Source organism: Otolemur garnettii, unplaced genomic scaffold, assembly GCF_000181295.1.
Source record: "Otolemur garnettii isolate 467f Iridium unplaced genomic scaffold, OtoGar3 scaffold00084, whole genome shotgun sequence".
In the NCBI taxonomy this organism is placed as follows: domain Eukaryota; kingdom Metazoa; phylum Chordata; class Mammalia; order Primates; family Galagidae; genus Otolemur; species Otolemur garnettii.
In genome coordinates, this window is record NW_003852479.1 from 1,153,116 (window position 1) to 1,166,309 (window position 13,194).

Sequence of the window (13,194 nt, forward strand, 5' to 3'; positions counted from 1 at the left end):
CGATAGTTGCCTTAGCCCAGAGGTCAGACTGTGAAGGTATGCTCTTGGCCCATCGGAATAACAAAGTGCTGTTCCTATTCCCTACTTATTGGGATACCCAAGTAAAACATTTTCCAGAACTTTCTTTCTTTTCTTTTCCTTTTTTTTTTTGAGACAGTCTCATTATGTCTCCCTAGGTAGAGTGCTATGGCGTCACAGCTCACAGCAACCTCCAGCTCTTGGGCTTGAGTGATGTCTTGCCTCAGCCTCCCAAGTAGCTGGGACTACAGGCACCTTCCACAACGCCCAGCTACAGAACTTTATTTCTTGATGAGAGAATTCAGTGACTGCTTTGAGAAATAAAATGTGGCAAACATGGCCTTGCTTGCTTCCAAGGCTGTGTTAGAAAAGGAGATATGGCTTACTCTTGGCTCTTTCTTGAGATGTTTGTGATGGTTAGAACACAGCTACCATGTTGTGAGGAAGCCCAGGACACATCCAGTGGCCATATGCAGGTGCTGGATTCTGTATTGTGGCTACATCCTCATGTTGCTTGTTTCCAAACTAAAGCTCTCAGCGGATGTGTCTGCTTGGCCTGGCCTATGCCACGTGCCATAAGGTAGCAGAGAAATGCATTCTGGATTCTAGCTTTGATAGGGAGAGGTAGGGGTTAACGGTCTAGACTGATTTCCTGCAGTCCAGTCTGCAGAAAACTTTGCCTCTTTCCCAGGAGACAAATGACTTAGGAACTAAACATTGCTCCCCGTAGCTGGCAATATCTCACTGGCGATCATCGTTGGTAGAGGGCTGAGGTGGTAAGCCGATTCTGAGAGCCCCATAATCCCATGTCCACAGGGCTTTCCCCCCTGATTATGCCAGTGGGTGCATTGGCTTTTGCAGGAGACAGACCAACTGTTTTATGAAAACTTGTCTTAAGAATCCTGAGTACGGCCACTCAGCCTGAGAGCAACAGTGCCTGCAATGTAGCGTCTGTTCTACAAACTAAAATGGTCCTGGCTGCAGATTGTTAAGTGCTTTCAATATTCTCATAGTGTATATGTCTGTCTACTCATATTAACTAGTCTAGCTTGATGTTTCAGCTTTATTGTGATTTGCTACAGTTGAGTAATATGAATAAGAAAGACAAATAGGCAGAAATGTTAGTGAGTGGTGCAGATGTTAGGTTTCTCCAGGGCAGAGGGGCAGATCTACCTGGCTTTTCTGCATTATAAGTTAATGCACTCATATGTCCTAGATATCACCAATGTATGGCTTAACACTTTCTTTTCAATGTATATATTACTATCATGAGATTACTTGATTGCATAAAGCCTAGGGATATACTTGGTTCATCTTCTAAACATTTATGAGGATTCCTGGGGCAAATATTACATTTGGTATTAATCATTTTCATGCTTTTAAAATATTTTTATTTCATATAAATGCATTCCTAAGTAATACAGCACAAAGCATAAAAGAGTGATAAATTAGACTACATGGAGTATAAATATTTGACATAACAAAGCTATCATAAATCAAAGCTAAAAAATAAACAGGTGAAACATTTGCAGTTCCTATAGTATTATTATAGTACCACAGTGTGCTAATTTTCTCGATAAAGAATCTTCAGGTATTGACAAGAACATAGCACAATAAAACAGTTAACAAAGGATAGTCATTTATAGAAAAGAAAATATAAATTGTTCTGAAATAAATGGAATGATGATCAAATTCATTCAAAGTAAGAAAAACATTGAGATATATCAAAGAGCTTGATGATATCCAATTGGAGAAAATGTGCTTAGAAAAATCTTTTATATATAGTATATGGAATGTAAATTGATACAGACTCTGTCTAGGGCAATGAGCAGTATTTACCAACATTACTACCACAACGTACCTAAATCTGTATTAACACATGGACTAAATGATGGGGAAACAGACTACATTCTATTAGTAGTGGAATATTTAACAGATGATTCATTCCTGTGGTACAAAAATTATTAAGTATAAAACTGTATTCAGTGTAACATTTTACTCTCATCAATGATTCTCAGCCAGGCTATTTCCCTCCTGTGAGAAGTTGCCTTGTGCACTTTCCACCAAGGTCACATATTTTCTTCGTATCCTTGAATTTATGGAGTTAAAGTCAGATTACCTGCTCTTGAACCTTTGCCCATGCGCATACCCGGGACCTGTTACACACGGCTGATGGACTGCAAATTAGTGCAACCTCTCTGCTTTCACTGGTGTTTGGATTCTGAGAATTTCTTTCTTCCTTAGCTTATATATTTGTTACTCTTTAACCAGTACTTCCAATTATTTTTTTTTTTGTAAAAGGAGTTTTTGGCTATCTATTTAGCCATACGGTGAGAAATTGTTGTCAACAGGACATTTTTGAAGTGAGGTAATGCTGGTAGCCTTGAGTCTAGCAGTCTAAAAATGTTGGCATGTGTGTTTTTTAAAACAGTCTTAACTTTTTCCTGATATATTCTGGGCAGTTTTCTTTCCACTCTAGATTCCTTTGCATTATGCTCTCTTACATCTGTTGTTTTGATCTAATGTAAATAAAAATCTTGATTTGCAGTTAGGAGTGTACTTGATCCTTGACATTAGATTGTTTTAAATCCGTAATTTGATAAAATCGTACTGATTTTTACCTATACAACGATATTGCCCCTTCCCTAACAGTGCTTCTGTATTATATTGAACTGTATGTTCAAGTTGTTACCTTTTTTCTTCTTCTTGGAAATATTTGTATTAATAAGACTTTTTTTCTGTGCCAAGGTAGAACAGTTTTAATGAGAAAATCTTAATTAATTTGGATTAGTTTAATATTACTAATATACTTAGCTAGAGAAATTTACAAAGGGTCAGTTATGAAGAATAAAACTAATATTTTATGGTACATAATTTACGGCTTTTGTAGCACAGGAAAATAACATTAAGTCAAATTTTAAAAAAATTCAATTTCCTAAGTGTGTTGTATATCAAAGCTATTGAATTGGATGGGGAAAGAATTTGCTTTTAGTATAAATTCACTGCATAATAATAACAGCAAGCTGATATTGTTCTAAGCCTGTGCAGGCCTTGTTCCAAGAATTTTACATTTATTAGCTCGTTTAACATGCACAGTGGCCAGATATCATTAACCTTCCCATTCACGGCTGTGGACACTAAGGTATAGTGAGATAAAGTAACTTGTGCCAAGTGAAACCATTGACTAGAGGAAAGGTCAGAGAGTCAAATCCAGGCAGTATACAGCCACTCTATAGAATTTTTCCCTGTTGCAAAATATATTTTTCATGATTCCTTGGCTTAGACTATATTACATAACGTATTGAATGTGTATAATGAATTTTAGTACTCAATTAGCCTGGTTTTAGAGAAAGCTTGCATTTTCCCATACCAGATTCATGTTCAAAATTAGTATATAGTATAAATCCCCTTAAATCTTTGGTGACATCCACATTCTTATGTTATTAAGCCCTCATAAAATTGTTTCAAAATATATATTATAACTTGGCTTATTTTTCTTAATGAGCCCTGTACAAATTCCTTGGTTTATTCAGCTTTTCTAAATCCTATTACCTACATAAAATGCATATTACCATAATATATTTTAGATTTATAGGCTTAGTAGTACAGACCTGGAACATGAGACATTATCTTGCACAATCTCTTCATTTTGCATATGAGAAACCCGAGCCCCAGAGGAATGGAGAAAAAATCTTAATATATAACAACCCAGAAAACATGCCAAAACTTTTTGAAAAATATTTTATCAGTTTGCATTATTCTTCATGGATTGTTTTGTTGATTAAATTTAACAAAAACATTAATTTATTTTCTGCACTTCTGTATGTCAATCCTTATTCAACATAGCATGCTTTTTTAGTAAAAAAAAAAAAAAAAGAATCTTATAAGTGCTTATTACATTTTCACTTTTCTAACGTGGAAATCAATCTTAAACAAATATTAACTAAAGCCTAGAGAAATTTTTTTTTTTTTTTTTTTTGAGACAGACTCTCACTTTGTCACTCTGGGTAAAGTGCCATGGCATCACAGGAACCTCAAACACTTGGGCTCAAACAATTCTCCTGCCTCAGCCTCCCAAGCAGCTGGGACTACAGGTGCCTGCCGCAATGCCTGGCTGATTATTTTGTTGTTGCAGTTGTCGTTGTTGGTTAGCAGGCCCGGGCTGGGTTCGAACTTGCCAAGTTCAGTGTTTGGGGCTGGCACTGTAACCACTGTGCTACGGAGTATCTAGGAGAGTATCTAGAAGATGTGGGACATATTTTCACAACGTTTAAGATTAACGTTTCCCATTAGGTTCAGGATAACATCTTTCAACACAATTTAGCTTATCCCCTCCCTTTTTAAATGTAGGCAATTTTCTTCAAGCATATTTTCACTGGTGAAAATTTCTTTTCTATGTCCACCATTTAAAAATTAAGATTCAGAAGTTGTACTTTCCCTTTTATCCAATGTTGTATGGGCTAATACCTGATATGCTGCTACAAAATTAAGACAACTGAGTATTTTTAAAGCATGCCAGGCAAATCAGTTGGGCAAATGGAAAAGAAATATTTTCTGAAACCAAACCGAATATTTCTTGGACATATTTGAGGATGAGCTGAGCTTCTGTGCTTTCATTTGAGCTGAACAGTCACCCATGTGTGAGGAAATAAATTTGAAAGCTAACTGAATGCTCTGGCCCATGTTTCCAAGTATCTCCTGCATCATCTGGACTTTTAAATTTATTTCATCACACATGGATGGCTGAGCTCTCCAAATAAAGTTGGCAAAAGGCGATTCTTTTATGTTTGTGTTAATCTCAACTCACTGAGAAGGCAACTGCTTTGTGCAGAGTTTTACTGAATTTATAAACTCACTGGGTTTCAGCAATTTCTTCTTTACCCTCAAGTTCTTGTCCAGATACTTTCTTCTTAAGAGAGAGCATTTTCCTTTAAGATCCAGAATATATGAATGAATTTAAAATATCAGATAACAGCAAAGAGAAAAGTAAATCTAGACCTTGTTCATAAACCAAATAATTTCTGAAATACTCTATTTGAAGAATTATACCTCCTTCTCCACCTTAACACCCAAACTCACACACATGCACGAGCATATATGCACACACTGGTCTGTGAAACTAACATTTGGTGGTTTAAAACAAATCTGAATTTGGTTGCCATCAAAGTGGTATAATAATAAAGACTTTTAAACTTGTTCACACCAATTAACAAATTACATTTGGAAAAATATCTGCAGAATTAGCATAATGCATATTGCTTATGCTATTTCTAATGTAACAATGTTTACTTGCACATTGATTTTTATTTGTATGTATTTTGCCACATCTATATTCTCTTTGTTGCAAGGAAATATAGTGGGTGGGATGCTTATTTTCATTCTACATACTAACCTAATTAGCCCACGTCAGTGTCATGTGGCACTTTCCACCTTGTAATTGTTTTGGGCTATGAAAATGGGTTAATAGTTGTGGTATTTTAAACAAGGAGAAAATGTAAATTTTTAATTATAAAATTTGAGATATACCATTTTATCTAAAGTAAAACTATTAAAAATAGTAAATTGTGCAAAAAACCTTAATTTTGTTAAACAAATTCTGTATTTTAAAAGATATATGTAAACCTTTTTAATTACTGAATATTAAAAATAGACATAATGACACAAAATCAGGATAGCAGAAAAAGTCAATTTTCTAGTGAGAAATAATACAACATAAGCTGTATATAATAAACTGATATAATTGATATAATAAACTGTCTGATTAACCTAATATTAAATTTGTTTTAAGAAATTATTAATCATGGAGCAACTTTTGACTTTCTTGTAATTAAACTTATCCTAGAGGAAGCAGAGAAGATGGCGGACCAGAAACATCGTTCAGCTGAGCTCTCTGAGTATGACTGAGGAAAAAGAAAGAACTCAGCCATATCTGGAGTAGGGACCTTGCCTGGAGTCGTAACTGAGGGAGCACAACAATGAGGTTGTGAGCTGGATGCAGAGGTGATCCAGAGTGGCGGAAATCTGACACATTAGGCAAATGATTGTGACCTGCAGGGATGGGTGGAGGTACAGGATGGGAAGAAGACTTTCTGGAGTTTTTTGGTTTTGGTGTAGAGGCTGCGAGTTGAATGGAAAGCTTGGAAGAGAGGGTGGACTTGAACAGTATACACCAAACAGATTTGAATACTGGTTGAGAGGATTTTCCATTGGTGTAGTCGCTGGCAAAACAGTCATACTGAGAAGGTCTCAGCAGCCAGAGGGCTGCCATTGTGGGAAGGTCATGAGAAGGTCTTACCAGGGGCCTGAAGCTGGCAGTCTTAATTCCACCTGCTGGGATCAAAACTCCATTCTCAGGACAGGCTTAGGGACTTCCACACCCCATAGGAACTGTTGCCACAGGGTACTGTGAGAACTGCCCTGAAGGACTCTGGAGTGATTTAAGATCTGAATCCACGGGATCCAAATATTGAGGAAACAATCAGGCAATCACAGAAGACAACTAAATTAGGAATAAGGACCATAGATGTTCCTGGCTGTGTTCTCCATCTCTTAAAAACAACACAGTGCCACCTGGTGTCTGGGAGGCATATTGCAACATATGAATTCTATTTAAAGTTGGTTCCTTCCACTATATATAAATTTGTTTTTAGTATTATTTTAAATTTTAACTTATTATTATTTTTTACTTTCTTTATTCTTTTTTTCTTGTCTTTTCTGTATTGTTGAGATTGCTGCAGTTTTTGGCTATTTGAGCTTTTTGTTTTGTTTTGACACATTTTATTTTTGCTAATTTGTTTGGTTAGTTCTAGTCTTAACTTACATTTTTACTTTCATGAAGAACAAGGACTTCTGTGTTTTTGGTCACAAAGAAGAGTTTAACTATGTTAAGGCTGTAGGAAGTTCCTGATTTTGAGGAACTCTCCCAGCTAAGCCTCTCAAAATCCTTGAATTACAGGAGTGGCCTGAATACTGTGCCAATCAATACCATTTCTTCTGCCACTCTCATTCTCTCTTCCTGTCCTCATTCGCTCCTGTTCTTTCATTCTTTTCTATCATCCCTTTTTCTTGTTTTTCTTTTCTTTTTATCTCTCAATCTTTTTCCTTCTTTGTTTCTTTTCCACTTATTTGTCTCTGATTATATGTTACTCTTCACATGCTTTTGACATAAGTTCTGAGACAAGGTAATCTGAAGCAAAGGAGGAAGTGAGAAGGAAAAAGGAGGACAAGGAGGTGAACAAGAAGAAAGAACACATGAGGAGGAACCAACAGAAAAATGCAGGCAACATGAAAAATCGAATCAGGGCAACTCCCCCAAGAGATCATGGGACAGCTACTGCAGAAGACTCTGCCTATAAAGATTTAGTGGATTTGACAGAAAGGGAATTTAAAATATGGATAATAAAGACAATAAAATGAATAAATGAGAAAATGGAAAGACAGAACCGAAAGTCAGATGACAGATATGTAGAATGGAGAGAAGATATTGCAGGACTTAAGAAAATGAAGGAGACAATCAAGGAATGTAAAGATGCAGTGTAATAAGTTAGAGCAGGGAGAAGAAAGAACTTCAGAGCTAGAGGATAACATTTTTGAGTCAACCAAGCTAGTCAAAAAGGCAGAAAAGAGAAAGCAGAACAGTCACTTAGAGAATTATGGGACTCTATGAAGTGTTCAAACATATGAATAATAGGGATCTCTAAAGGGGAAAAAGATTGTCCCAAAGGAATGGAAGCCTTACTGGAGACTATCATAAATGAAAACTTCCCAAGTTTTACTGAAGATCCTGAAACACTCCTTTTCAGATGGATATAGAACCCTGGATCATCTCAACTCAAACAGAACCTCTTCAAGATACATTGCAATGAATCTGTCCAAAATCAAGATGAAAGAAAAAATTCTGCAAGCAGCCAGTAGAGGCAGAACCATTAGAATAAGAGAAGACTTTTGAACTGAACTTTCCAAGCCAGAAGAGTGTGGTGATCCACCTTCAAAATTCTCAGACAAAACAATTTTCGGCCCAGAATTCTGTATCCTGCTAAACTAAGCTTCAAAATTGAAGGAGAAATCAAGTCATTTTCAGATATACAAACACTGAGAACATTTGCCACAATAAGACCAACTCAATTGGAAATACTTAGACTATCCTCAACAATGACTATCACAAAGGACCACCAGCAAAGTAAACACCCAGAAGCTAAAGGTCAAAACTTAGCTTCCACAATGGCACAAAGGATAAAAGTACACAACAGACTTTCACAAAATAAGATGAATAGAAGTCCACCACACTTATCAATTCACTCAATAAATTTCATTGGACTCGATTCATCACTGAAGAGGCACATGCTGGTTGATTGAATAAAAAACCATGAGCTGTCCTTATGCTGACTCTAGGAGTCATACCTAGCCTGGAAGGACAAATAAATACTCAGGGTTAAGGGATAGAAAACAGTATTTCAAGCAAATGGAAATCAGGATAAAGGAGGGATTGCAATCTTATTTTCAGATACAAGCAGATTTAAAGCAACTAAAGTTAAATAAGACAAAGATGGATTAAATACTGGTTAAAGGAACAATACAGCAAGAAGACATTTCAATTTTAAGTAGTTATGTACCCAACTTAAATGCTCCCCAATTTTTGAAATAGACCTTGATGGGTCTGAGCACTATGACATCCCATAACACCAGAATAGCTGGGGACTTTAACACCCCATTGATAGAACTGGACAGATCTTGTAAACAGAAATACAAAGGACTTAAATATGACCCTAGAACAAATGGGATTAATACACATATACAGAACACAGCATTCCAAAACTATGGAATATACATTTTTCTCATCAGCGCATGGTACATACTCCAAAATTGACCACATCTTAGGATACAAATTGGACTTCAGCAAAATTAAAAGAATAGAAATTATATCTTGTATCTTCTCAGACCACAAGGCAATGTCAAAAACGTTCATCCTCACACCAAGACTTGGAAGTTAAACAACCTTATACTAAATGACAGTTGGGTTCATCAGCATCCTTGTCTAATTACAACACTTAAGAATATAGGCATAGGTGGCACATTTCTTGAACTGATTAAAACTATCTATGACAAACCCACAGCTAATATTGTACTGAATGGAGTAAAACTGCAACCTTTTTCACTTAGAATTGGAACAAGACAAGGTTGTCCTCTATCACCACTAATATTCATCATAGTGCTGGAAGTTCTAGCCAATACAATTAGGCAACAGAAGGAAATATAGGAAATATATGGCATCCAAATGGATGCAGAGAAGGTCAAACTCTCGCTCTTTGCTAACGATATGATCTTATACTTAGAGAACCCCAAGGATTCAATCACAAGACTTTTGGAAGTGATCCAAAAATGTAGTAATGTTTCAGGTTATAAAATCAATGTCCACAAATCAATGGCCTTTGTATATACCAATAACAGCCAAGTTGAGAAGCTAATCAAGGTTACAACTCCCTTTACAGTAGCTTCAAAGAAAATGAAATACCTAGGAATATACCTAACAAAAGAGGTGAAGGACCTCTACAAAGAGAATTATGAAACCCTAAGAAGAGAAATAGCAGAAGATATTAACAAGTCGAAGAACATACCATGCTCATGCTCATGGCTGGGAAGAATCAACATTGTGAAAATGTCTATACTAACCAAAGCAATCTACAGATTCAATGCCAACACCATTAAAATACCATCATCATACTTTCAAAGTTTGGAAAAATAATTCTTCAGTTTGTATGGACCCAGGGGAAAAAAAAACATATAGCCAAGGAAATTCTTAGTAATAAAAACAAAACTAGGAGTATCTTTCTACCAGACTTTAGGCTATACTACAAGTCCATAGTTATCAAAACAGCATGATATTTGCACAAAAATAGAGATACTGACATTTGGAATTGAACAGAAAACCATTAGATGAACCTAACATCTTATAGCCACCTGATATTTGATAAACCAAACTAGAACATACACTGGGGAAAAGAATTCCAGTGTATATTCTTGCTTGGTTTAAAGAATTTAATAAATGGTATTGGGAGAACTAGATAACCACAAATGGAAACTGGACCCACACCTCTTACCACTTACAAAAATTGATTCAAAATGGATAAATGATTTAAACCTAAGGCATGAAACAATAAAAATCCTTGAAGAAAGTGTGAGGAAAACACTTGAAGATAACAGCCTCAGAAAAGATTCCATGAAGAAGACTTTTTTGGTAATTACAACAACAACAACAAAATAAACAAATTGGACTGAAATAAACTGAAAAAATTCTGTACAGTTAAGGAAACAACAACCAAAGCTAATTGACAACCTTCAGAATGGGAAAAGACAATTGCGTATTATGAATCAGAGAAAATCTTGGTAACTAAGATTTATGGAGAACTCGAATTATTCAACAAAAAAGAGCAAATCATCCCATATATCACTAGGCAAGAGGTATGAACAGAACCTTCTCTAAAGAAGACAAACAAATGTCTAATAAACATACGAAAAAATGCTCAGCATCTCTAATCAGAAAAATGCAAATCAAAACTATCCTGAGGTATCAACTAACCCCAGTTAGAGTGGCCCACATCACAAAGTCTCAAAGCTGCAGATGCTGGTGTGGATTTGGAGAGAAGGGAACACTTTTACACTGCTGGTGGGGCTGTAAACTAATATAACCTTTTTGGAAGGAAGTATGGAGAATCCTCAAAGAACTCAAAGTAGACATCCCATTTGATCCTGCAATCCCATTCCTAGGCATCTATCTAGAAGAAAAAAAAATCCTTTTATCATAAGGACATTTACACTAGACTACTTATTACAGCTCAATTTACAATCACCAAAATGTGGAAACAACTTAAATGCCCTCCAAATCAGGAATAGTTTAACAAGCTGTGGTATATGTGTACCATGGAATACTATTCAGTCACTAACAAAGATGAAGACTTTACATCTTTTGTATTAACCTGGATAGGGGTGAACACATTCTTCTTAGTGAAGCACCATGGGAATGGAGAAGGAAGAATCCAGTGTACTCTATTGTAATATGACAGCAGTAGGTGAATTAATACAAGGGGAAGGGTTGGGGAATGAGCAAGTGGGGAGAGGAGATGGAGGTTCATGGTGTATGGCACACCTCTTGGGAGCAGAATGCAATTATAAGAGCGAGATTATCTAATGAATGCAATCAGTGTAACATAATTCTTTGTACCATTAGTGAATCCAGAACAATAAACAAAAAATCATCCTTGATTCTTAAAAATCCCAATTTATCATTATACATTATCCTTCACAAATATGAGTCAGACCATTTCTATATAGTTACTTTGATTTTAGAGAAATTAGTGATTGATAAAAACATTTTGGTCCTAGCATAGTATGTCTTTCTTCAAGTCAATTTGTCAGAATATTTCACAAAGGTCAATTATGATAAATTTCTATTTATAACATTGATGGAAACATAACATTCCATTTGTCCACATTTTCTACCAAGAGGTTCAATAAGTACTACACATTATGTCAGTGTTCCCAGTTTTCTTAAACATTTTTAAAAAGCTTCAAGAGACGATGTGAAATTAACATTATTATTTATACAATCAAAAATAAAAAGGTGAAGGATATTGAGCCAGCACCTTAAATTTCACTGTCATATTTAATTAAAGCATTTTTTCTATCATGAAGCCATGATGTAACACTTTTATGATGTTAAGATTTTGACTATGGGGCTGGGTTAAGAGAGGACTGAAGGAAGGTAAAAGTAATTGCTCTTTATTATTTCAAAAAATTTTCAAGCACAATGTTTATATTTTAAAATTCTCAAGTTTTCAGAAAAGTTGGTAGTCCATTACATAGAAATTTTTTCTATTAAACCATTTAAGACTAAGTTGCTGACATGATATCCTATTGTTCCCAAATGCTTTAGTGTTTATTTCCTACAAATACAGTCTCCCACATTTTGATATAAAACCAGCAGAATCAGAATAATAGCAACATAATTCTCAGAATCACTAATTGTCATTAATTGTCTTAACTCTGTCTTTTATAAGGAAAAGATCCAATCTGGACTCATTTTCATTTAGCTCTCTGCTTCTCTCTGGAAAGAGTCTTTGGCTTCTCTTTGACATTTGTGACCTCAATGCTTTTGAAATGTACAATCGTTCTGTAGAAAGTCCTGACATTGAGGTGGTATGACTTTTCCTTATAATTAGATGAAAGATTTTATTTTTTGCAGGACCATTATACAAGCGGTATGGTGTTCTTCCTACATTCTGTTAGGGATGCACAATTTCAATTCATCAAATTACTGATGATGTTCACTTTGATTGTTTGATTACATATCTGCCAGCCTGTTCTGCTGTAAAATTATTCTTTTCTTCATTTTTAACTTATAAATATTTGGGTGATGATCCTTTAAAACTATATAAATATCCTGTTTTTAATTGAGCTCTCTATTTATTTGTATGTTTCAGTGTGAATGAATGATTTCCTATTTTAACCAATGGTTTATAATCTGTTATAAGCGTCTCTTACTTTGAAGCTCGCATTGACACCATTTGGCCAGTAGAAACTCCTTCAAATTGGCTTTTTCTTTTTTGTCGTATTGACATTGTCCTATTCTTAGAGCACTTTCTGGCACAACACTGTCGCCCTTTTGTACTTCCTAACCTCCAGTCTTGGGAATCAGCCTTTTATCTTAAGATCCTTGATTTCTTTTAGAGAAAATGGCACTTAAATACCAATATGTTTATTGTTTTTTTATGTCACTGATCACAGAACTAGATGGGGAAAAACACACACACATACATATATATGTAGGGGAGAAACAAATCTCTCTCTACTCTCCTTGGTCTTAGTTGGGACAGACCTCTGTAACAAAAGATGAAGTAGGAGGGAAGCAGAAGTTGAATAACTGGTACACCTCACGGATTACATGGGAGATTCATAGAGAAATGAGCACATCTCTAGGAGGGGAAATACAGGCTTAAGTACCTTTGTCCACTGAAACAAGGAAAGAAGGCTGTGGATAACCAGGAAAAATGCAGGGAATAAGGACAAGGTTTATTTTTACAGTACAGAGATACTTCAAGTGATTTCCTTTATAGATATGAATTTCTCTTATGGAAGGGTAACTTTTTATTTTATTAAGTCATATACACATAGATCATGAAT